The sequence below is a fragment of the Corvus cornix genome, chromosome 3 (assembly GCF_000738735.6).
Source record: "Corvus cornix cornix isolate S_Up_H32 chromosome 3, ASM73873v5, whole genome shotgun sequence".
Lineage (NCBI taxonomy): Eukaryota > Metazoa > Chordata > Aves > Passeriformes > Corvidae > Corvus > Corvus cornix.
The window spans coordinates 81,967,348-81,992,258 of record NC_047056.1 but is presented as its reverse complement, the minus strand read 5'-3'; the positions used below and the strand labels follow the sequence as shown (position 1 = coordinate 81,992,258).

Below are 24,911 nucleotides of genomic sequence, written 5' to 3'. Positions count from 1 at the left end.
TTGCCTCTGCCCCCTGGCCCTCAGACCATTGGCTTCTGATGATCTGCCTGCCCCTGGGACCCTTCGGGATAAAAACACACGTGGGGTTTGTTATTGGTTCTTTGCCTCTGTTCCCTTTCAAGTGTGTTGGTTGCATTAAAGGCCTTGGAACTACATGCAGAGAATCCCTCTCGCCTCTGTCTCCGGTTTGTGCACAGCCTGTGTGTGTGAGGGGCTGTTCACGACTGCCTGCGAGGGTGAGATCGAGTGCCTGCATAGGTGCTATTGGAGTGCCGCCTAAGTGCCTCCATGGGGGACCCTGGGGAAAAAATGCGGCATTGGTCCACCAATGCCCTCATTCCATAAAGCTGTATCACCCAGAAAATTTGTTTCCTCCCTGAAACAAAGCAGCAGCATGCACATCTGTTCAAGGACAAACCTTGATGCAGATAAACCCACCTCCAGCAGTGACAGATCTGGACAGACCTGAGTCCCAGGGACATTTTGTGTAGCCTCCAGTCAATAGGAGGTTGTATCTGCCCCGGTGCCCTGCCCCTGCCTCACTGCCTGGACTGGCACAGTGCTCAGACTGGGTGTCCCTCCAACACCAGGAAAGCGTTGTGGGTTGCAGAGGACAAGGATGGTGTTGAGATGGTACCCCTGCAGGAAGCAGGATGGTGTCCCAAGGACATGTTCAGGCTAATGACTTGTGACTGGGAAGGGAAGGGAGAGCAGGATGTGTCGTGAACACAAAACAAGGTGAGAAAAACATGTTACAGGAGAAACTTTATATGGGACAAGACAGTGCTTGAGCTTACCTGAAGCTGAATGGGGGAATTGAGACACAGGCAAGATACTGTGTCTCAGAAAGCATCCAAGACAAGCCAACTGAAACTAGTATGAACCAGGCAATTCAAGGGGAATTCAAGATCTTCTGGGGAATTGAGCCTTGTAAGGGCAGCTGTGCCTAGGAAACCATATCATTAATGACATTTAATGCTGAGATTGCACATGTAGTGGTGTCAGGCATTTGGAAATAAATGTAGCAAAACAGGGATAACCAGGTAATTTGTTTGGGAGGAGACTGGGTGGAGAAAGGGAGGCAAGGGTGGTGAAAAGAAGAGCAGAAATGGGGGGAAAAAAAACAAGGAGAAGGCAGCAACAAACCATTCTGTGAACATCAGGAGGTGGGAAATTCACTGGCAGGAGCATGGACACCTACAGGTAGTGCTGAAGATGATGGGCACATCCAAAGCCCACCGGGATGCTGAAGGAAACACCTTGGATAACCCACTGGACTTCCCATCAGTCAAAAGGATTTGTGTGGGAGGGAAGAGCAGAGTGGAAGCATACTACAGGGACACATGGAGTGGGAGGGCACAGGGAGGAGTGGCAGAACTGGAACACCTTGGAAATTACCCAGGTGTAATCTGTCAATCTGTTAGAGTTTCCCATTACATTTTTCAGCTTTATAAACAGGTAGATAAAACTGCAGTCATTCAATGGAAAAAATCATAGTGTTATCATCCATCCTAAATATAAATATAATAAAGTTCATATTGCCTACGCTAAAAATAAAGAAAATAAGTATTGCATGAGGCTTTGAACATTCTTTTTGTTTGTGAAAAAAACATCTTTGCATTCAATAGGTGTTTCTTAATGCAGGGGCAGGTAAGGTGAAACATTTGTTGACAGATACATAGTTAACTTGGCTTTTCCTCTTTATGATGAATGATGACGAAACATGTATGGATTTAGAAAGCGACTGAGTAGTGTTCATCATTTATGAGCTGGCTTATAAGCAAATAATATTGGATGGTTCCCTATTAACCAGCTGTTCTGGCAGATAATAGTTCAGCACTGAGCACTGTCATCAAAAATGGCATAGCCTCTGCAGCCTTGCACATCTTCATGGGCCAGGCACTGCAAAACACGGCAGGGCTCTCATTGGGTTAAGCACTCAGAAACTCTCCAAGTGCATCCATAATCTGCTTACTGGCTAAGCTGGTTGGGAAGCAAGTGGCTGAGATTCTGCTGACCTTGCCCAAGGGGTCATCTCAGACCACACAAATTTCAGAGGTCTCAGACTGCAAAGGCAGCATGCTGGCCCTGCTCAAAATTATTGTTACTGCATCATAGTTGTGTGGTTCCCTTGTCTGTGTGAGCATTTAGAAGAAATATGGGTGTAATAGTGATGATAATCTGCTGTAATTTGGAGAGTTTGACAAAATTGACAAAAGGCAAATAGTGGTTGCAGGAGGAAACAAATGTGCATTTTTCAGCAGAACTAATAACACTAAATTCAGGTAAAGGCCAGGGATTTCTTTTCCATGGTGCTCATTGAATGCCCTGAAGCACAAATTTTCCTATACATTATATTTTATTTAGATTTTTAAAAAAAGAAATATATATATGAGTGTAAATTCTAAGGGACTGACTGGGTGGAGTGGAATAGAATTATGCCTCTATCTTGAAAAGTCAGTGTGATATGATGCATTTTCATACTTGTTCATGTTATCTTTAAAAATATTCATTATACAACCTTTTGTTTCCTCAATTTAAATATTTATTTATACTTGAGACATGGACACTATAATGACCATTTACTTGGTGTAATATTAGGTCTTTTATAGTTCCTCTTCCCTTTGAGGAGGAAGCCACATCCAATCCCAGGTATTTCTAAGGTCTGGTTTTACTGGAAAAGATCAAGGCAAAGAAGATATTAAGGACACTGTCCTTTTTCTTCACCTTCCCAGAGATGAAGATGTGTCTGCCCAGCCCGTAATTTTCTGAATCCTCCTTCTTCCCCTGCTTGAAGACAGGACTCACATTTGTTTTCTTCTAGTCCTCAGGATCCTCTCCCAGTTGCCATGACCTTCCAAAGGTGGTCAGGCTTGACCTTACAATGATATTGGTCAATGCCCTCAGCGCTGATGGATGCATCAGATCAGGTCCCATGGACCTGTGTGTGTCCAATTCCTTGAAATGATACCTGACCTGGTCCTCCTTCACAGAGGGTAAGTCTTCCTTGCTCTAGACCTTCCCACTGGTCCTGGGAACCTGGGATTCCTGAAGACTGGTTTTACCCATAAAGACCAAGGAAAGAAGGCATCAAGCTTGGTTTTTCCCATTTCCTCTGTCACCAGGTCTCCTGTACAATTCCTCAGCAGGCCCATATTTATCCTGCTTTTCTTTTATTGATGATACAGTTGAAAAAGCCCCTTGCATAATGTCTCTCACTGGATTCAGCTTTGGAGAGTTTTAACTGTCCACCTCTCTTTCCACCTGTGCTGTGACTTTTTTCCCTGGCTTTGAAGTGGTATTGTCCCTGGTTGGTTTTATCCTATTTGGTTTTTCTGATGTCTCTTGGTCTTTCCTAAGAAAAAATAATGCTGTTGTGAAATGAAATCATACTCTATTTCTCATTTTACACTGAAATGAGAAACCAGCATGTGTGGGTAGTGGAGAACAAGGACAGATTTCCCTGTGTTGGAACCGAGGAATGCCCGAGTTTGTTTTTAAGGTGGATCTGGTAAAGATTAGTGAAAGATTGAGTAACAGTTTTACTGTTAAAACTCCTTTCCTAATTTAAAAGTACCACCCTGTCTTACCCTGTTCACCTTCATAAAGAGACTGAATTGTTTGTGCTGGTAGCAAACTTCATCCCTTCCCTGTCTGCCAACTCACCCAGGCATCACTGCAGAGCACAGCTGCTGAGAGATCCCCCTGGGGAAAACCCGTACACAATCTACCAGGGCAGTTCACCCCTTCTCAGTAGGCACAAGTAGCTGTCTGATACGAGTTCTGATACTTAAGCAGACCTCTGGCCCTTCCAGTATTTTGTCCCCAATGCCATCCCTGCTCCCCTCCAACGTCTTTTCCTCAGGGGTCACTGTTCCTCCCTTGCCAGCACTTCAGCAGTGTGCATGATGGACCAAGCCATGCTATCATGTATTCCCCCAATCGCCTGAGGGTCCCCTCGCACAGATTTCCCCTGAAGACACACTGAGATGGGAGCCACTGATTTTTACTGACCCTGAGCTATTTAGCAATGCAAGATTCATATTTGAACAAAAGCATATGGATTAGTTCTATTTATTCATTTATTTTGAACTGTCTCCAGAGGTTATCATGGCAGGACTTAGAAATGGGCCTTTTCTTGCAGGCACCTCTAATTTATTTAGTGATATTCTTCTTAATTGTCCATTGGAAAGAAAGCTTTATACATCTGTGAGTCTGGTTCATTTGAATTAATTCTGATAATAGCTTCATTTCAATAATTTTCTATTTCTAATCTATAATTTAAAGACCAAAATTACACATATATATCTATTTTTTACACTGTATATAATTTCTATTATTTACATAATGTTATCTATATCATATACAACATTATTTATATGTTTGTGTTTTCACTTCTCTTCTAGATTCCATGAGACTGTTTACCAGATTTGTATTTCTGGCATGATTTTAGTATCTTGTATTTCTATGTTTCACTTTCCTGGCATCAAGAGGAAAAGCAACAGTAAAAAAAAAAAAAATCAGATAGTTAGAATCATACAGTCATTTAGTTTAGAAAATACCTATATAATCATCCAGTCCAACCATTTAGCCAGCACTGCCAAGTCCACTACTAAACCATGTTCCCAGCTGCCACAGATACACAGCTTCTAAATACCTTCTGGGATGGTGACTCCAACACTTCCCTGGACAGCCAATGTTCCAGTGCTTGACAACCCTTTCAAATAATTTTTTCCTAATATCCAATCTAAACCTCCACTGGCACAACTTGAGTCCATTTCCTCTTGTCCTGTTCTTTGTTACATGGGGAAGAGACTGACCCCCAGCTGGCTACAGCCTCCTTTCAGGAAGTTGTAGGGAGTGATAAGGTCATCCCTGAGATCCCTCTTCTCCAGGCTAAACAACCCCATCTCCCTCAACTGCTCCTCACAGGACTTGTGCCCCAGACTCTTCTCCAGCTCTGTTGCCCTTCTCTGGACACACTTCAGCCCCTCAATGTCCTTTCTGAATTGAGGGGCCCAGAACTGGACACAGGACTCGAGGTGTGGCCTCACCAGTGCCAAGGGGGACAATCACTGTCCTGGTCCTGCTGCCCACACTATTGCTGATACAGGCCAGGCTGCCATTGGCCTTCTTGGCCACCTGGGCACATTGCCCAGGAAAGGAGACAGCCCAGCAAGCAAGCCAGTGTAAAAAGGCAATTAGATGGAAGGAACAAGGACAAATGAGAAAGAGTAATTCCCTTTCTCTTTGTCAGTGTCTTTTAGATATTTGTTTTTGTATCCTCCTGCCCTTGTTTTCATTTTTGGGTAACTCACTGACACCTGTGCTCTTGCTGGGTCACTCTTCTCTTCCTCCTCTGACAGATGATTCCCTCAAAGTATTTTCCATTTTCTGAGTGCACTCATCATTTATAATTACAACTTTGAAATATTAAATTCAGTTATCTTTGCAGTCCTACCTTCCATTTCTTGCCAAATAGCTCAAAAAGTCACTTCTCAGGTTGGATCTATGTCACTCTATTCTTCTAATCCATTTGGCACGATTTTCAGTTGACTGCCATGGCCAAAGCAGCATAAAAGGAAGCTGTGTGATTGAAAGGTATCTTTCATAAAAGCAGGGCATACAACCTGCTCTCAGCATTTCTGAGAGCACTGCCCCATTAAGATGTGTTATCTCTGCTGGAAAACAGTCAGATTGCTTTGCTGGATGTTCCTGTGAGGGTTTTTTCTGGTAAGTCACAAAGAAATGGCAATGCTGGAACCTGATTTTCCTTGAAAGGCAACAACCACCTTGTAAAGTATCTAATTTCTGAGATAGTAAGAAAAAAGGGAAAGTTTACTCCATACTGCCTATTTCAATACTTATTTTTATTCCAAATACTGTTATTTTAGCTTATTTTCCAGTGATCAGCTATAAAGTGTGGCAATTCTGGATTTCATTTCACTGTGACTTTAGATGCGCTTTTTGAATTCTCAAGTTTTCTTTTGCTTTCCTAGTGAAAGAAGCAAAGGAAAGATTCAAGAATTTTAGAGGAGCATTGGCCTTCTTTTGCCTGGAAGCCTTGTAGCTGTATCTGGCTGTCCTTACCAACCCAACTACAACAAGTTTTTCATCTTCAGTTACTATAATACAATAGCCTCAGTGCAAAGCCCAGAGTTTTTTCTCTTTCTTTTGGAGAAATTTCACTACTCAACTCTAATTTTTCGAATTACAGATAAATGGAATTAATCATAGCACATACAGGAGCACCTTTGGAAAGCAGGGCAGTGGCACATACAATTTTGTTTGCATGATAAATATTAGCTTCTTTGCTGCTTATGTGAAGAGTAGGAAGTCTGCTAGTGACAGCTATCCATCTAGCTAAGGAGGAGACAGAAGGTGTGATACCTTAGGCATGGAGCTGAGGCAATGAGGATGTGTGTGTTTCACCCCTTAAATAACCATGGGAGGTAATATGTGTGCCACTACACAATTTTGACCCAGGGAGATAATTTGGGACATGTCCTGGTTCAAGCATTTACCTAAGCATATACCTACAGGTTTTCAGGTCCTTTTCGTTCATAAGGGGAACCAAGCATGGGAAAGATGGTCTCTTCTGCAACACTTCTGCGGTGGGGTTTCGCAGAGGCTCAAAGCAGCTGGTGTTCTCCAGAATGCCTCTGGGCCAGGCCTAGCACATGAAATAGCAAATGAATTCCCCATCTGCCAAGGCAGTGGGTGTTTAGGATCTTCTCCAGCCTCAGCCAGGAAAACACCTGAAGTGTTGCTGAGAGTTATCATCAAAGGTACAGACATCAGAGTGTCTGTCTCAAATCAGGTGGCAGAGGCATGTGCACAAGTGTCTTAGGAGCAAAAAAATTTACAGTAAGGCTGTATCTATTGGAAGCTAGGCAGTGTTTATGAGAGCCCTTGTACAGAACAAATTTAGCCAAACTGAAAGATATATTTTTTTGTACCATACTTATTAATGCTCTTTTGAAAATCGTATCAGTTATATCTGTAGTTGCAGGGGTGTCGGTGGTAGAGATCATGGTCTGACTTTCTCCCTCCCTTCTCTCTCTCATTTGTAAAAATTATTCTATCAGACTATAGTGATAAGAAAAGCCTCTCCAGGAATATGTTTATCTGAGCCTCCTAGTATTCAAACCCTTCTTTTTCCTCTCCATCCCTGCAGTAGGCATTACTGGCACAAATGTCTGTAAAGTGCAGAGGGATCCCTGGGCAGCAGAGGGTGATCCTTCTAGTGTCTCCACATCAACGACGTAGTTAATTTTTTCTAGGCTATGTAATAGGTTAGAGGCAACAATCTGTTTCAGAGAGATTATTGAAGAGTAAGGCTTTGGTTATGTATTCTCATACTCCTGAGAAGTGGTAGCAGTGACAGTTCTGTCCTCTGTAACACTGTAATCTCCTTTTATTGCCTACTGTCAGCAGCTTTGTCAAACATGGTGAGGTAGAGTCCTTTGCATATGGACATTATATATAAAGCTCTTAATTAAGAACATTTTTGACACAATAAATATGATGTAAACTGAGAATGAAAGCAAAGAAAACACAGCCAACCTTCCTGCAGAAAATCTGAAGTGCTGGATGACATGGCTGCATGAAAAAAACAACTAGTCTGAAACAACATTTTGTTTCCATAATGGTGAGCCACATGATAAAGAAGATTTTGAAAATCTTTGGGTTGGGAATTGCAGGAGATCCATAACAAACTCCACTTCAGTACTGGCAATAGTTCCCTGGAAGATCTCTGGAGGGCTAATGCAGCAAAGGGAGGCTCAGGTGCCTCTGGGATCCTGTCCTCTCTTCAGGTATGTGGTAGCCTCACCAGGCACATCTGTGTGCTGTCTGAAGGGGACACTGGGTCTGGGCTCTGCCCAACCCTGTTGGTTCAAGGGGAATGTGACATGCTGCATTTTTAAAAAGCACGTGTGGGGCCTGGTAGTGGGTGGTTTTCAACCTCTTCTGTGAATTGAGCAGGGGAACAAGGGTGTGCTCAAAATGGAGAAGTGGCATCACTCACTGCTATTTTTACTTACATCATTACCAGCTGGCCTTGCTTATCCTGCTGAGTTGTGCTGAGTCCTTTGAGTTAGGGGGAGACTCAGTGGCACAGAAGGCAGAGTTACAAGGCATGGTAGTTTGTAGAGCAAGTGCCTCTAAGTGTCACTGTCTAGAGCAGTACAGTGGTGTTAAGGGCTGTTTTATTCTGACATGAACTTCAGAACAATAGTCCACTATTCCCGAGCATTATTTGAAATCTAAATAATTCCAAGTGATTTGTGTGAATGATCTGGTTTTGTGTGATACTCATGGTATCTGTCAAACTTTGTTCCCTACTTATGAGAATAATGAGTTAAAATGGGAGAGAAAGAATCCCTGATGGGACTCTCATCCCTCCTGGGACTCCCTGAATGGAGTTATTCCAGTACAGACTACATGGGCACAAGGACAAGTGATGCAAACTGGCCATGAACAAACTTACACTGCTTTCTACCCACGTGTGATATAAATTCTGGCATAACTTCCAGCTGAATGCAGAAAGCCCGCTGCTTTCAAAGAGGAATTAAAAAATATAGGGATGGGATGAGATGAGCTAAGTAGATACATAATCTGCCCTACTTGCAATGACATAATGTGTTGGAATTGATTTTTCATGCAATAGTCTGAGTCATGATGCAAAGAACACATCACACAGTTTCCTGGAAGACACGTTCTGTGTCAGCGATCCCTAAGGCAGAGCAGCATGTGCTCTGATGGGGAGGTTCACCCTCATCAATAAGCAGGGAATAAGGTATTTTTTTAAGGATGAGTGTTTCAGGTTGAGCTGGGGAAGCCAGGGTTTTAAAACCATGCTTTTGTATGTTCAGTGAGCACATGTGTCTTCTGTTTGGCTCAGCAGAGAGGTTCTGAGGCAGTTTCTTTGGTTAGTAGAATCTTGAAGACAAGGCAGGTGAGGAAATAGCTGATTTGAAAATCGTCCCATTGATGAGATGGGACATGAGGTCCCCAGAGGAAACGCACTGACTGTGGGGAGGGTGGGATAGTGGTGACTGGGACAGTGCCTGTGCCACATGTGCTGGGGACAGGCACAGGAGGTTGGGCAGCTGTTCTTTGGGGGTTACATCTGCTGCACAGTCCTACATTCAAATAGCCTTTGGGAAGGAGATATTTTTATTATTTCACGGAATTGCTCCAGAAAAAGTTCTTTCCTTCACCTTCTGGCTGCTCTTCCACTGACTACATTGGAAGAATATAATCTGAATAATAAAAGCATCTGAGTATCCCAAATCAAAACAATGCCAGTATTTGAGGACTGGAGATAGTGGTCAGGCTTTATTCTTGGACTGGTGTAGTTCAAGCCCCTGAGGCTGTTTGTTGCAACAGTGTGAAAACATAAGTGTGTGTATGGCTTTTGTAGTATGTTTCAATCTTCAAGTAAATAAGATAAAATCATATTTCCTTTATGTGCTTTTAAAGGTTCTAATCCCTGCCGGAATAGAAGAAATTATTTGGTGGATTACACCTCCTTATACACTCAGAGGTTTTATGTTTGGGCCAAAATATTTATGTTTTCCATCAGCAGAAAAACACATAACAGATACCTGCCCAATATTAATCATCTTTATGTTAAGAACATCGTTCATTTACAGTTACCAAATATATATTGTGTGATTAGGCTATTTTAAAGCATGATGAATGGGAATTTTACCTCTGTTTTGCCAGTAAGGCAACTTTTATAGTCAGATGATATTTACATTATAAGTAGCACAAGCTGACTGCATTAATGCTAATAGAATCATTTGTTATTGCCCTCTCAGCACTCCTCCCAAAAGCTGGCTTCATTGGATTTAAATCCAGCTGGAGCTTTTGCTGAGAAGGTATTTGTGTGCCTTTAACATCCACTCCATGCTGGCACTGAGGTGCCAGTGGGAAGCTGTGTGTCCCCCTGCATGTGAGATTGACACAGAAACAAATCCGTGTTCTTTTATGACTTAAATTAGAGTATTTCTCCCTTCCTCCGCTCTCTGATTTTAAATGTGGTTTTCACATTAAACGTCTAAATAAATCTCAGAGGCACCTGTATGGTATTTCCTTGACCATTTTAGATATCCAGATTTCCATGAGAGGTAAATCAGGACATCTGGCTCACTGCAGTCACAACACTTTTCTTTGACCCCCTTTTTCATACAAACAGTATTTCCAAGGGAAAGCTCCAAGTCTAATAAAATGCTGTGGTAGTTAGACAAAGGCTGCTGGGTAATAGTGCAAAGTATGCTGCTGGCATGATTAACTCACCGTGAGCTCTCGTCATCACAGAAATACATTTCTATGCTGGAATTCATTTCCCCACTCAGCCCCTTCAGCAAATAAAACACTAGTTACAGGATGAAGGCTGAAATTACCCTCTCTTGTATAAGTTTCCAACAGTGCTTAAGGCTGTGTGACAGCCCTGATGTGAATGGGAATACAGAGAATGCCAGTGCCAGATCTTGCTGTGGACCTCCAGCACCATCTGGCACTGTCCCCTGGCTCGTGGGGAGTAGGAGGTTGCAGCTTCATCTCAGCGTGCTTTGCTTTACTTCTCCTTGGGTAATACCATCACACACACACTCATGCAGAGCCACATGCAGGTGGAGCTGCATTAAAAGCACTCCGAGGAGAAGCAGTGGCCCCTCTTGGGCAGTGCTGCTGCCTGTGCCAGGCCCTCGATGCTCCTGCTTGGTTTTCCCACTGGGCTGCAGCCTGGTTCTCAACTGAGGAAGTACCAGCCCTGCTTTTGGGACCAAGCTGCTCAGTATTTTGTTTTTCCTTGCATGTTGAATGCATGCTAGCCAAGCCCTGTTCTCAAATGCTAATTTCCTAATACATTTTTTCCTGTGGCACTCATTACCTCATAATGTGCCTGCTTCACAAACATTAATTAACTTATCTTCACAACATGCCTGCAGCAGCAGAGAGGCACCGCTGGTCTTGCTTCCAGCCTTTCTGAGGCACAGAGAGTTTGAGCATCTTACAGAGGGCTGGCCTGAGGGTGAGCTTGCTGCAAGGGCATGAGAGAGGAGGAATCTTGCTCAAGCATGTGTGTATTTAAGAGCCCCCCCTGAACCCCTCAGGAAGTGACAAAGTCCTGCCTTACCTGAAGTCAGAAGGAGATGCTCTAGCTGGATATTATTCCCTGTCCTTTCTGACATCGAATGCACTGGACTGGGACCATGGTTTCTGGTACTTTGGGTTCAGTATCTTGTAGGTACAAAAATGCTGTTAGTGAGGATCTTCTTGTTATTTTTCTAAGTCCGTGAGAGACTTTTCTCTCACACAGAAGAGGTAGCAGGGAATGTAAACAACCAAGCCACCTGCAACCTTGGAAAGTCTTGTTTATGGTATAGTAGAAAATATTTTGATAATGGATGTTTTAGGATTTTGGCCAATCACCCCCAAGGGGTGGCTGGTCCTTTGTCCAATTAGACTATGAAGAAAAAAGTCTATAAAAGAGTTTGTAAAATAATTAAATAAATCAATCTTGCTGCACAATTCCTGCCTGCTGGATCTTCTTCTCCTCCTCCTCCCTATAGCTGCGGGACACGGTGATATACCGTAGGAACCAGGCCTGCGGTAATAGTATCCCAGTGAAACAAAAGGGGCCATCTCCATCCTCCTGTGACTCCTGCAGCCTGCTCACAAGCATGAACACGAAGAACTAGATTTTTGGTGGCAGGAGAAGGCATCTCCATCATCTGGAATGAGACCCCCAAACAATAAGAGCAAAAGCAAAACTACAGAGAGCCAAGATCCTAACTTTCTTTTTTCAAGTATCTATCCTTATTAATTAGTAGAGAAATAAACATGAAGCAGTCAGTAGTCAAAAAGGGGCCTGTTCAGACCATAGAAGAAGGTAGCAATGGGTGATGTAGACTCTCTGTTGCCATATTCTACCCTACAGAGGGAGCAGGGCAAGTTGGGTTAGACACCCAGGCAAGAGCTGCGTGACATGTTCCCTTTGTCCCTGAACTGCAGAGATCAAGGTGTGTTCCCCCTGGGTTTTTGCAGGTCTGATCAACTCAGTGCTTTCTGGTGTGGGAGATATGAAAACTTGACCTTTGTGGCATAGCAGACGGCTTGACTATGGCATATTATCAGAGACATGGTGTGAACCACCATCTCTCTGCAAAGGCAATTTATGTGGGGAATAATGGGAAGGACACTGCAAATGGAAAACAACAACCCTGATGATTTGGACTGATAAGGAACCTTAAAGATCACCTAGTTCTACCTCCCCTACTGTGGGCAGGGATGCCTTTCACTAGACCAGGTTGTTTAAATTTCCATCCAACCTGACCTTGAACACTTCTAGGAATGGGGAATCCACAAGGTTTGTGCAACCTGTTCCAGTGCCCTCACCACCCTCACAGTAAAGGATTTCTTCAGTATATCAAATCTAAATCTGCCCTCTTTGAGCCTAAAACCATTTTATCAAGCAGCATCTCTAACCTCTCTAATGTTATTTTTTTAGCTGTGTTAGAGCAGCAGTAACAAATACCCTTTAAGATGTTGTCTTTGTTCTTTAAATCATGGTATACAATGGAGCTGAGCTGAGTCTATGTGGACCATTATTCCAGGCAATATTAGATTGCTCTGGGGGTAAGTTCTGAGCAATGAAATGTTCAAATAAATAAATTGCAGCCCACAAAATCCTCTTATCCTTCTACTATGTTATTCTGTTCTAAACCTCAGCTGATTTCACGGTCACAACTGCAGTATCAAGATGTCTCCAAAGCAACAATTAAAATGTTTTTTGCAGCTGCAGAACATGGCTTTTGCTTTTGTGCCACTTTACCCTGTCTCACAATTACCTTCATTCCCTCTGTGCTCACAGTTCATATAAAATCTCTGGGAATGAATTTTTCTGTAATATGTACAATGTCTCTCACAAATCTGGTGTCTCTAAACACTAAGGTACCTGCACCGTTGTGAATAAAATACCCATGCATAAGCAGTCAGGCTATGAAAGATTTTTGAAGAGGCTACTGGAGGTTTCAAATATTTATTTATAACAAATCCTTGCTATTTAAATAGAAATCTAGTACTTTACTTAAATCCATTAATTTTAACCATATTGCCAACCTCCATAATTTGTCATTAAAGCTGTACATCATAGAGGCTCATCTGTCCAAATATTTCAGCAGTGGTTTTGTTGCCCATTTTATCACTGCCCAGCATGTACAGCAAATTTTAGAAGCTTAAAAATTAAGGTTCTTCAAGACTTTAGAGAAAGGTAATACTAGCTCTTGTCATAAGAGCCAATCAACTGAAATAGTGCCATTCCTTGACACTAATTCCAGATTTCTCCTGGAGAAGTTCCTTTCTTCAGCCTGCAGTGAAGGTGTGGGGGTGTTCAAAAGAAATAAACAGGTAAAATCACCACCACAGCATTAAAAAAGGATCTCCCAGTCTCCCTCCCTTGGCTTTGAAGTTGATGCGGGCTTGCTGCTGTCATTGTGGAAATGCAGGTGTAAGTGAGCAGGTGTGTATGTTCCCACACCACTCTTGTGGGAAATTGCGAGCATTTTCCAGGGACTCCCAGATCCAGTGGCTCTTCTCTGTCAGCCCATTCTATCATTGGCTCTGTGGGATGAAGGCTACAGGGTCCCAGTTGGGACCCATGGTACTGTCCTGTTCATTATTGGAGGGTGTCCTGGTTTTGGTCAGAAGAAGCTGTCCCAAAGCTGCTCCTTTCTATAGACACATCCCAAAGAGCCTCTTTCAAGTGCCTCTGAATTGGGCTGGAAATTATAGCTGAGAAAACCTCTAACATGGACTCTTGTGGGTTGTAACCAATGTCCAGTATCACTCAGGCAACGTGGGGGAGGCTGAAGTGGTGAGGTCCAGCCCAAATCTTACAGCTAGTGAGAAAATCACAGCAGTACTTCTGCATCTGGGGCCATACAGTGAGCCACACTGAGGAATCGATCTGCCTAAGAGAATCCATTAAAGAAGGTTCACTTAAGATCTATATCAGCATTATTTCATGGTCCCACAAAAGCTGGGAGGCAGCAATGAGGAGGAACATGGGGCTGGGATTGCTGAGTGACAGGGCAGAACAGGAGCCATCAAAGAGAGCTTTTGTCAAATGGCAGCCTGGCAGGCAATGCAGCTGGTGTTGTCAGTAGGTAAATCAGCTGATAAGTTATGGATAATCATTGACCTAAAATGTAGTTTCAGTAACCCTACACATCTATCTAGTATAGGCTCAAGCAAGTTGACCGTACCCCACATCAGCATCTGACTGGTGCAACCAAAACTGCCAAGGTGCATTGCACTGGGAAAGGATTTGGGATTACGTGTTACCAAATTAAGAGGCAATATATGAAAGGGAAACTAACATTTATTCAGAGCCAACTTTAATTTGTCCAAAATAGCACAGGTTTTAAGTTCTTAAGGCTCCCGGGTGTTTAATTTATTTAATACATTTTAAATGCTTGATGGTGAATTAAAAATTCAAAGATTTTCCCTTCCTCATAGTGATGAGGGGTCTGAGAGGAGATTAAAAGTTGGATTTGAGGCCATTGTTATGTCATTAGACTTGTTTGGCCTTTTGTTAGCCAGTGCAATTGCTCCCTTGCAGCTGTCCATGCAACGTGATTTATAATTCAGCACAGAATATACAGGTTTTCTTGTCTTCGTGTAATTGCTCAGATTTTTATTTGTCAAGTGTTGTAGATCACAAGCATTTTCAGTTCTGCATAGGCAGGCAAATGCTGCTTAAAATAACCCACATCCTGCAATTCTTCCCTCAGGAGCTTATACATGAACATTTTCAGTGTACCGATTAATGAGACCAAGCTTCCCCCTTGCACTCATCTGATTAAAATATTTAAAGGAATACTAGACAAATTCAAACTCTCTATTAAGTACTGGTCATGCTCTTCTCTGTATTAGCTGACTCTTCTTCACCTTGATAAAAGATGGTGAGGAAATCTCAATAAATCAGGAGTCTTCTGCTGTCTAAGTCAGAAATGCTCTTCTCCAGTGAAGGGGTCAAGCTTTACCAGGTAACAGATAGGTGTCAGGTCAGAGCAAATGTTAGGAAACAAGCAATGAAATTGGCAGGAAAGCTATTACACAGTGCAAGCCAAAGAAGTATCTGTTGCAACAGGACTTTAAAAAAAAAATTAGTAATTTTGTCTGCCAAAATGGTCTAAAGGTCTGTGATTCAAAAGAAAAATGGGATGACCCAGTATGAGAATTCTAGGGCTTGACATGAAACCTGTTAATCCCACCTTGTTTGTGTGTGATAAGCATGGCAGACACTTGGTAGTGGGATGTCATGGCAGGCATCAGGCGCTCCCCATTTCAGCTGCTCGTATGTGTATCACACAGATTCTTCTTGACAAAATCAGTGGTCTCTCTTCCTCTGCTCATCATCTTTTGATACCAGCTGCACTCCTAAACACAGGGCTAATCTATTTATTCCTAGGAGTGTTATAAAATTCATGAGGGTGTAGAGTGATCTGCATCCAAATGGGCCACTCTCAGGCTAATAGTTAATAAAGAAAAACATTTCCTCTACAACCATGATTTAGGAACCCTAATATTTGTATATACTAATATGAAATCAATAAGCAGGTATGTCTGCTATGCTCAGGACATGTAAGCAGGGAAGAAATGAATACAGTGACTTCTGTTGAATCTACAGCTCCCACAAACACATATCAATATGCTGACTTTAAAATAAAAGGATGTGCCTCTTCATCTTCTACAACCTTCAGCCGCTTGAAACTCTTTGCAAATCACCATCCCTTTGTGAAACTGAAAAATGCTGTCAGTGACCTTTAGGAAATGGGTAAGAGGAAGGCTGGTTTCTGAGTTCACAGAGGCAAGCTGGAGCTGAAACACAACTGCTGATCATGCCAGCAGCACCCATGTCATGCCCAGGTTACAGAAACAATCAGGAACTTCCTGAAGCCAGAAGCACCTCCTTGGCAGAAAGTAAACTGCTTGGCAAGCCTTCCTCTGCTGCATTTGCAAGCAGATTGTACAGCTTTGCCCCAGTCCTGGAAAACTCTGCAAGGATGGGCTGAGTCTGAGGGTGGGTTCCAAGTCCTTTGCACCAGCCAAGCCAAAAGAAGTGAGGCTGGAGAAGTAAGTGGTACAAAGAGCAAGAAGTAGAGTTTCTTGTTGGAAAGCTCTTATTTTAAATGTATACGTATATATTTGGTACCTGTAGTACGAAAAGGTATTGTGAGGTCTAAGAAGAGCTTTCAATTCCACAACTTTCCTCTGATTTTCCTGCCATGAGAGAAAAGTGACATATGGATAGGAGGTGTTTCTCATGGAGTCAGTAGTGATCAGAAGTAGGATGCAGCTGCTCAACCAGAACATAATTACTTAATCTCTCTATCAAGAGAAAACCCTGATAAAACAATACTGACCGAGGAGGGAAAGTTTAGAGCTCTGCTGACGAATGCTGAGAGGGAATGAGACAACCTGCTTGGAGATCCCTATGGGAGAGGCCACATCAGATGACAGTGACATCCAGGTCTTGCCACACACCTCTGAGGGCTTCTTATCTCCCTGCAGAGATGTCCCCTCTGCAGTGGGTCCTGGCATCTGTTGGGCAGGAGGAGGTGGCAGGAGGACCATTGGAAATGTGGAGTTTGATCACAGAATATGAAAGTGAAGGTACTAATATTCCTACCAGGTTTGGGAGCTTGAGGTGTGAACCTGTGCCGTGTTACTGTGGCTAATGGGGCACTGAGCCTTTGCCATCTGCTGGCTGTCGGAGCTCCCCTGCAGGCTGTCCTGGGGGGGCACATGGGCTTTCCACACAGCCCATCCAATCAAAATGGGCGGGAGGAGGAAAAGGAAAGGGAGAAGGAAGATGAGAAGAAAGGACCAGGAGAGATTCCTTGTGGAGGAAGTGCAGGGCAGGCAGAGGAGTAATACAGTCACAAACGAGGAGGCAACCGATCCACATGCATCCAATGTGCCCGGAACAGCACTTGTCCTTCCAGGTCAGGAGAGGCTGCTCTGATTAATGATTTCACCAGCAAGGGGGAGACATGCTAAAGAAATTTCTCTTTAATCTGCAAGCAAGGCACAAATAGTTTCTGACGGAAAACAATATTAAAATTGTTGATTTTTACAGTAAAAGAATCCATTAATCAAACAAACAGCACACTCAGGAATTGAGCGGTGTGGGGCTACAGATTAATTGCAGGAGTTGTCTGTTCCCCCTATATCTCTCAGCATTTCAAAATGGACATAATACCCAGTTTTATTATTTACCAGCCCTTTAAGTTGGACTTGAAATGCAATTAAAATAGCACTTGAGAGAGCCATACATTTTAATTAATGGCCTGCATTGCTGAGAAGTTGGAAAACAGAGAGCGCATTGCCCACTAGGAATGAGTAAATCAAGACAGATGCGTTCCTGGGTGTCCATACATCAATATGATGACATAATCCAGTAGAGCAAGAAACCCATCTCTGCTGTAATATCACTCGTTTTGCTTCAAAAATTTAGCGCAACGGGTGCGTATGATGAGTGCCATCTTAACAGCCTCAGGCTTCAAAACTGGGGAAAAAACATATCTAAGGCAATGCAGTTCTGCTGCAGGGTTCCAAAACCAAGAGGAGTCCCCATGAGATTCAGCCTGCCCAACTCCGCTCCCCACTGCTCTGTTTCTCCTTTTGGTTTCCAGATCCTGGAGCTCTTGCCCTGAACTGCCAAATTAGTGGCTAAGATGTAGCAATCCCAGGTGTGGATGACACCTAAGAGTGGTGTGAAAAAGGTGTGAGCACCATGGTGTAAAGTCTGGGGTTTGCTCCTTCTCAACATGCTTGTTCTCCCCCAAAAGTAAGGACATCGCCAGGAAATGTCTTGGCTAGTGTCTGCTGCTCCCAATGGCATTGCTCCCATGGACAGCTTGGATGCAGTGGCTCTCTTTTGGAAGATACATGAGACATACGAGTGTGTATATATACAGTGTGTGTGTGTTTGTGTGTGTAAATATGCATGTAAATATTTATGCCAAAGACTGGTTTCCACACAGGTTTCAAGCACAGATCTGGACTTAAGTATTTTATGTGATGATCATCTTGTACATAACATTTACTGAGAAACATATTGAAACACTGAAAAACGAGCAATGCCATTAAATTTTGCTAAATAAAGAGTAAAATGGGAAGTGGTTCACATGATATAAGTTAGAGACTTTCAAGAGTTTGTATATCTACCAACACATCATATACTAGCTATGATTTTTGGCTAAGGATCAGGGCCTATGTAGAAGAGATTTCTTCAGCTTTTTACAGGGGGAAAACAAAACTGAAGCAAACAAAAAAAGGTGAAACACATACTGGTAAAAGCAGAAACTGAAGTAAGAGACTGGAAAAATGCAAACCTGTCAACCATTTTAAAACACATTTAGAGACCTCCAAAGTACAGAGCGCAGAGTTAAAAATTTGCAGAGGACAGCATTTTTTTTAGGTAAATCTGTCTTTCCTGAACTAGGGAAACGCCAGGAAAAACTGGCAAAAGAAAGGCACTTATGAAACAAGATAACAGAGAAAATTGGCTGTTGTCAGTATGAGATAATGAGCCTTCACAGAAATATGTTGAGCTGTCCTATCCCCTTTTTCATCTCTTTGTGAATCTGCCCTTTTTTGAGAAAATGTGGACAACCTTAGGGACTATTATCCAACAGCAGGCTCTGATCTAGGCATCTTCAGCAAAACACAGAAAGGACTGGGATAGAGAAATGAGAAAATGTCACTTCATGATTCAGTAGTCCTCCTGTATTCAAGTGCTTTATACAGTTTTGGTCACCTAATCTTTAAACAGGAGGTTGAAACTGGTGGTCTTCAGAGAAGGGTAGCAAAAAAATGAACACAGGGAAAATCTCTTCTTACTTCTACCTCAAGGTAGAAGTAGCCGAAGGCTTTCCATTCATCTTGAAAGAACAGTCCAACTTTCAACACTTGTTCTATGTCATGGAGACTGCAGAGCACAAATTGACTTTTCAGCCGCCGTTGCAGAAGTATGTCCTCCCCTGAGCAGCCTCCCAAGAGAGACACCAACACAGACCAGCCAGCTGCCACAGCCAGGGACAAAAAGGGGTTTAAACACTTGTGCAGCCTTTGGTAAGATTGTGCACTGGTAGAAACCATCTCAGAGAAGAAACTGCAATGCTCTAGATATAAGGAAATATCCAAAAGCTACCAAGAACACCTAAATATTCACAGAATCATGGAATGTGCTGAGCTGGAACGGACCTACAAGGATCACTGAGTCCAACCCCTGGCCCTGCACCACCCCCAGGAGTCACACCATGTGCCCAAGAGTATTGTCCCAATACTTCTTGAACTCTGTCAGGCTGGTGCTGTGACCACTCCCCTGGGGAGCCTGTTCCCAACCACCCTCTGAGTGAAGAACCTTTTCCTGATATCCAACCTAAACCTCCCCTGACACAGCTTCAGGCCATTCCCTTGGGTCCTGTCACTGATCACTAGACAGAAGACATCAGTGTCTGCCCTTACGTTATATCCATTACTTGAGATGTAGGGATTTTATGGTGGGCAAATACCAAATATCTGTTCCTCTCCTTAACCCTGAAGCTAAAAAAATCAGGTTCTTGTTTGTGTGTGTTGTCTTAATTTATTCCCCTCTTGGGAATACCCAGACAGTAAGTTGCCAATGTTGGAACAATTGACTCTTCCTGTGGCCATTACTTCTCCAGTTGGCTCACACCGCATTACTGAGCAATCCAGCCCAGTCTACCCATTTAGAACAAATGTCTACGATGAAGTGCCAGAGGGGCTGTGGGCAGGCGTAAGCATCCCTCTGCCGATCAGGAGATAGAGACATGCATGTCCCAAGGAAGTTGTCGACACATATGTGTGTAGGAGGGGAGGTACATGTACATTTTTTGAGGGCACTGGGGACAAAGTAAAAAGAGATTTTTGTAGCCCGCCTTCTATCCCTTCTGCCTTTTTATTAAACGTGGTTGGAAAACATTTCCCAAGTGGAAAATGTTTGTATATTTTATTTTTTCCTCAGCATTTAATAGCTCTTTAAAATTGCATCACTAAGGGTTTTTTAGCAACTGGCAATAAGACGTGTCGACTTCAGAGTGCCTGATTTATGCCTGAGATCAGAAGAGGGTGGGTGTCCCTTAATCCACACCTGTGTATTCACTGGGGAAGCAGCAAAGATGAAGTACTTTGTCTTTTGGGAAGTCTGCTTGAGTGTGCAGATTTCCTCCTGACAGCCCCTTAGCAGAAACCAAAATATTGTATTGTCATTCCAACTTGTGCAACAAAGCCCAAACAGACCTCTTACCAACTCCATTTCATTTTCTGAGGTGTAGAAAAGCCGGAAGGGGGGAGATGCACATGAAAGGCGACCAATGCTGTAGCAAAGGGACCTGATTACAGTGAAGGCAGGGAATCTGCATGAAACAAAAAGACACCATGTAATTATTAAAATAACTAATATGTTGCTTTATAAACCATGACAAGCCACTCATTTAGGGTTATTCTGTATTCTGAACTTTGATTGACTCCCGTAGTTGTGTCTTTATTGCCAGTTTTTATAGCAAGACAAAGCAAATTCAGTCAATCTGAGCCTCCAAATATATGTACAATTATTGATGCCAAGGAGAAAATCCTCTTCTCTATTGATCAAAGACTGAAGGTGAACTTGAATTTCCAAGAACTTGAGACAGAGTCTGAATGAGAATTTCCAGTGAAAATGTCATGAGCCTTTGGATCAAGTATCCAAGGTGACATACAGAAAATTAGGATACGTCCTTATTAGACAGCTTCTTTTGTCATCTGTCCATACTGCTGTGGGCATCAGACCTGACGGTGTTCCACCTTAGAGCACCATCCTGCTGACCACCTTCTGCAAGTTCTCTGTTTTTTCCCTGCCTGTTCTGCAGGTGAAAATCATCCAGCAGTGTAACTGGTAAAGAAATGGCAAGTACACACAGCCAGCGTGCTAGAGAATTGGGGAAATTTCATTGTTCTGAACTAAAAGTAGATAAAATCTATTCACCTACAGTTACCCTTGACCATACCTTTGCTTTATCCCTGAGTTTTGAATCTGGTCTGAAGGTGTATTTCAATAAAGTATTTGCAATGGGACATACTGCAGAGCAAGCTAAATATCGGGGGGAAGGGTTTCCTGTTTGCTTATTGCTAAGAAGGATTTCAGGGGTGCAGGCAAGAATCCTGCATCCTACCAGGACCTTTGGGCTTGGTCCACTTGACCCATGGTAGTGAATCAGCACTTCCTCAGCATTCTGCAGGCTAATGGTAAAGCACCCAAGGCTTGGGTGGTCCCCAGGAAATCTGGACATTCTGGAAAAGAAGAAAAAGGACTCCAGGATGATTTAAGCAATGCCCTGGAGGACTGACCCATTGCTAGGGCAGAGGATCCCTTTGCAGGCACAAACTATGTCAGTAAGGACTGAGGTTTCCATGTGGGAAAGTTCAGGGCCCGAACAGGTTAACTCAGAAAAAACATGTTAGATCTTTAGAAATAGCATTGGTGGGCAGCTCTGCTCTGTGAAACAGAAAGAATACCCAGCACATGGCTGGATAATCCTGTGATATTTTGAAGAAATCGTGCCCCCTGCTGATTTAATTAGATTTTTTTTTTAGCCTCAGCTCTAAACCTGGTGAGAACATTCAAACATACTGATTAGTGTTCAAGGTCAATAACTCAGATGTCCTGCTGGATAGTAAAAATCTTCTTTCAACACTGAAATAAGATGCTTATTATTGATTCGTTGGAAGCAGAAGGCAAAAGATGAATGGCATATCCTTGCAGGGCCAGCATTCTGAGGCCATGTCTAGCATTTTACATATCCTTTGTAGCATTTAATGGGGAAATAAAAGCCTGAAATAAAACAAGCAGAAATGTGTGACCAGGGGATTTGGTGGGTTTATAAAGCCTCTGGTTTTGTCTTACTTGCATGGTAAAATTTTCTCATTTTCTAGCAAAAACCCTGGTCATCGGCTACCCATTTAAACTGATCACGACTGATTAACAAAAAAAAAAAAAAAAAAAGACAGCTGTTGAAAAACAGTCACTGCTGTTTTATGAGATGGGTGGTTATATCACAGTATCCCACATCAACTCTCTCAATGGCCAGCAGTATGAAAAAATGCACATATTTTTCCCAGGAAGCCTCAGCCATGTCAAAACAGCTTGCACAGAGGTCACCCCAAATGCAGGTCAGACAGCAAAAGAAGGAAAGAAAGGAAGAATCCTAGCATTGTGCTGTCACGGGTATGTGAATTGGGCTCCAGCCAGCCCCGCATCCAGTCGAACAGTGGGACTGAGTACAGGCTCACACTTCCCAGGAAAGGGCAACAAACCACCGTTTCCCATTGCCCCATTTCCATCTGGCAGTTTGGGGCCACTGGAGCTGTGGTACAAATGCGGTCCTGATGGTCCGAAAATCCTACTTAGTGTGCTTTCCGGCGCGGCACTGTGCTCTGCTATTGTTAATGCATCGATCAGGGACATTTTCTTTTGGCTTCCCTCTCCCAGCCGCTAGACCGCAAACCGGTCTCCACTAGGAGGTCATTGAGTACCCTCTAGTGGATATTTTGGAAAACATATCTCAGCTCTTTATTGGCCCCTGGAGCCTTGGCGGCAGCTCTCTGGAAAGCCTGGTGTTTATAGTTAAGGTACGCAGGGGATGGATTACGGTAAGCACGGCGCATGCAAACGGTTGCAAACCCCTAAAGAGCTCCTTCGCGTTAGTTAAATCAAACACAAAGGGCAAACAAGATTAAAAATCAATACTTCAAGACAAACGGCTTGATTTTTTTTTAACCTAGTAGATGTGTACAAGGCCAAAAATACCTGTAAGGAAAATCAATCTGCCAATGACATTCAGTTTCAGTTTTTGGAATAGCCTGAGATGGCAATGGGCCCCTGACCTACGGCATCCAAGGACAGGCTCCTGGGAGAAGCAAGAATATTCCCCCATGCTTGGCCTCCTTACCCTTTATTTATTAGCTTTATTAATCATCTGGGGTTTTTTTCTAAATTAGTTAATGCATTTGCTTTTTGCTTCCCATGATCTGTATGTGGTGAGTTAGCTTTCCCAAAGAGCCAAAATCCCTCCCAGCTGCTCACTCACTCACATCCCCCCAACCCTCAGAAAATGTGTGAGAAAGGTCTTATGTCACAGGAAGGACAGGGAGCTTGGTAACTTGCCAGGTAGCATCATAGGCAGACTACACTTGATGGACGTGGGGGGAAATATTTTAAGTTGTTGCCAAATAAAATAGATTCAGGTAGTGAGAAACAAAGATAAACATTAAAATAATACCTTTCTTTTCCCACTTCTTCTCCAGCTCTTCTATTTCCTTTTACCCCAGGCTGCACAGGGAGATGTGGGATTGGAAGCTGGCGTCAGTCCATAACTGCTTCTCTTTCCTTCTCATGCTTTCCCCCTGCTCCAGCAGGGTCTTCCCTGGGCTGCAGTTCTTCAGGATGAACCTGCTCTGGTGTGGATCATCAGTAGCGGGGTGGATATCTGCTTCAGCTCCTAGAGTACCTCCTCCCCTGCCCACGTCCTTCTCCTCCTCTGCCCTTGGTGTCCCCTCTGCTGTTTCTCACTTTTTCCCTCCTGCCCTGCTCGTCCAGAGTTGTCTGCTCTTTCTGATACAACTTCCCAGTAACATTTTCACTGAAGTGTTGAGCAGTATTAGTTCCTGTTCCCGTCATCTGTCAGCCCAATCCCTCTGTCATCAATCTTGTCAGTTTGTCTTGACCTGATGTCAGACTAAATGTTGTACCATTAACCTGCTCATCTTTATGCCTTTTATCAGTGGCTTAATGCTAATGCTCTGTAAGACTTCAGGAATTTCCTTGGTACATCAGGATGTTCTCAAAATGCAGATGGGTAGGTCAATTATATCCTTGGCAGATTTTCCAGGCCTTCTGAGTATGTAGCAAGACTTAAACCTGTTTATGTCTAATACAGATTTTTTATGTCCTCACTTATAACTTAGCAGCTCAAGAAATATCACTTCTCTCATTATGCTTGAAAATACCATCCTGCTTCTTTCTAAATGCATGACAGAAATCTCTGTTTATCTGTCTACCTCTTCTCACCCTTCTCCTTAGTAGGATGTCGCTGCTGCCTGCTGTTTCTCAGGTTTCTATGAGGCTTTCACCTTTGTGTGTCCTATTTCTCTTCGGGAGCACAAGTTCTGTGCTGGTCTGTTGGATATTTCATAACAAATACAGGCCTCTGTATATACAGCTTAAAAGGCCTCTCCTGGTGCTATGTTGTAACTTCATCTCTTTTTTAACATCTTTTTTTGTGGAGCTTTTTGCCATGGCTCCTGGAGTTGGGCCTCATATGGCCTGTTCTTACGCCAAATTCTGAATTTTCAATTTCTGAACCATCCTGGTGGGTGAAGTTTTGCTTTTTTTGCTGGGTATCACTATTATTTCCAGCAAGTAGCCGGCTCTCTGTTTGTCATGACCTAAAAGAAAACCAGACTGTCTCTATGTGCAGGTAGGTAGAAGATGGGCCAGTTGAGCCTCAAACCCTCTCCCTAACCTCTTATTTCAGATTTGCCATGGTTCACCCTCTCTACTAACACCTGGGACACCTCTGACCCCTTCTGCCCTGTCCCTGCGTTAGTCAAGGCGTCCAAAGAGTGAATGTTTGGTAAGGCACATTTTCAGTAATGGGAAGGGGTTATCTGAGGAGCTTCTTGGTCATTAGAAATTGGTCCTAGCCTGAGCAGGAAATTGGGTCAGAAGGTCACCAGAGAGACCTCCTAGGCTACATTGTTCTATAATTCTATGCAAACATATGGTATATCACTTAATAAACTGGCTGAAAATATTAAAGAGGCAAAGGCAG

General features: G+C 43.1%; 1 long non-coding RNA gene across 1 annotated transcript; it reads right to left on the bottom strand.

Annotated features, from left to right (window-relative positions):
* Positions 1-17,073: 17,073 nt before the first annotated feature.
* Positions 17,074-23,691, bottom strand: LOC109145546. The gene is made up of 3 exons (XR_002046964.3): positions 23,361-23,691; positions 20,344-20,459; positions 17,074-19,103 (listed from the first exon to the last, which is right to left on the bottom strand). It is a non-coding gene; the product is annotated as an uncharacterized LOC109145546 (long non-coding RNA).
* Between the last annotated feature and the right edge of the window lie 1,220 nt (positions 23,692-24,911).